The sequence below is a fragment of the Xenopus laevis genome, chromosome 6S (assembly GCF_017654675.1).
Source record: "Xenopus laevis strain J_2021 chromosome 6S, Xenopus_laevis_v10.1, whole genome shotgun sequence".
Classification (NCBI taxonomy): domain Eukaryota; kingdom Metazoa; phylum Chordata; class Amphibia; order Anura; family Pipidae; genus Xenopus; species Xenopus laevis.
In genome coordinates this window covers 19,318,069-19,319,462 of record NC_054382.1, presented here as the reverse complement: position 1 = coordinate 19,319,462, position 1,394 = coordinate 19,318,069, and the positions used below count along the sequence as shown (strand labels likewise).

General features: G+C 52.0%; 1 protein-coding gene across 1 annotated transcript in view; it reads left to right on the top strand.

Moving 5' to 3' along the window:
• The first annotated feature begins 473 nt into the window (after positions 1-473).
• LOC108719859 overlaps positions 474-1,394 on the top strand; it is a 41,571-nt gene continuing 40,650 nt past the window's right edge. The window contains exon 1 of the mRNA XM_041567416.1: positions 474-944. The gene's annotated coding sequence lies outside the window, so the exon portion shown is untranslated. The remainder of the gene's footprint in view (positions 945-1,394) is intronic.

Sequence of the window (1,394 nt, the reverse complement as noted above, 5' to 3'; positions counted from 1 at the left end):
GTCAAGTAATTTTTTTTACATTTTTTTTTATGTTACTGCCTGGTCCTTTGAGAGCCTGGAAGATGAATAGGCGAGGGCTCAATAGAAGATGAGTAATACATTGCATTTGCTTTTAGATGGGGTCAGTGACCCCCATTTTAAAGCTGGAAAAATTCAGAAGGTAAATAATTCCTAAACTACAAAAAAAGAAAAAACAAAGGCTAGTTGAAAAGTTGCTGATAACTTACTAAAAGTTAACCACCTCTTTAATGAATTGCTCTGTGTTTGGGGGGGAGCACAGACTATATCTTTTGTACAAGGGTTTGGGACTATAAACTGAGCAGTAGGTGCTGTACTACAAATCTCAGCCTCGCACCCGGCTGTAAGAAACCCAGCACGACCCTGCCAACCCCTTGGGCAGTTGGTGGTAAAGAGGTGACGTCATTATTGCGGCAGTTGGGGGTAAGGGAACGTTCCATGGCAGTAGGGCATCGGGAAGTCGCCTGCCAATCAACGTTTGCTTTCTCCCCGCCACACACTTACAGCCCAGCCCCCAGCATCCCTTGCGCACACACAGCGCTGCCCCATCCAAGGCTCAGACTGGCAGCGGCGCTCAGCCTGGTGAAAGGCAAAGTCGCTGCGATCTAGAAGGAGAGGGACTGGCTGCTGCATGTGCTGTAGCCTCTTGTCATGCACAGAATATCGCAGAAAGCGCCGGCAGCAGGAGGAGAGCAGAGAACAGCCCTGGCAGCCCGAGCAAGGCGTGTTACTTACTGGTAAGGAGGGCACAGGGCACCCACCATCACCTGCCCAAATCTCCAGCCGCTAAACTGATCCTCCTGGCTCCTGCAAGTCAGCTGGGAGGGGAGGCACAGCAACTGTCAGTTCTGCCATGGCCACTCACCGGGTACAGTTCTTCAGCCTGTCACCTGGGATCCAGAGAAGAGGCAGCCTCACACTGGCAAGTAAGTGCTTTAGCTTTCAAAAGTTTTCTGTTGGCAGGGATCTACCACCTGTAGCATTGCACTACATCCCCAGTGTTCTCTGCCAGTCCTGGCATGCTGTGGGCAGGGATCTACCACCTGTAGCATTGCACTACAGCCCCAGTGTTCTCTGCCAGTCCTGGCATGCTGTGGGCAGGGATCTACTACCTGCACCATTGCACTACATCCCCAATGTTCCCTGCCAGTTCTGGCATGCTGTGGGCAGGGATCTACCACCTGTAGCATTGCACTACAGCTCCAGTGTTATCTGCCACTCTGTGCATGCTGTGGGCAGGGATCTACCAGCTGTAGCATTGTACTACATCCCCAGTGTTCCCTGCCAGTCCTGGAATGCTGTGGGCATGAATCTACCACCTGCAGCATTGCAGTACAGCCCCAGTGTTATCGGCCACTCTGTGCATGCTGTGGGCA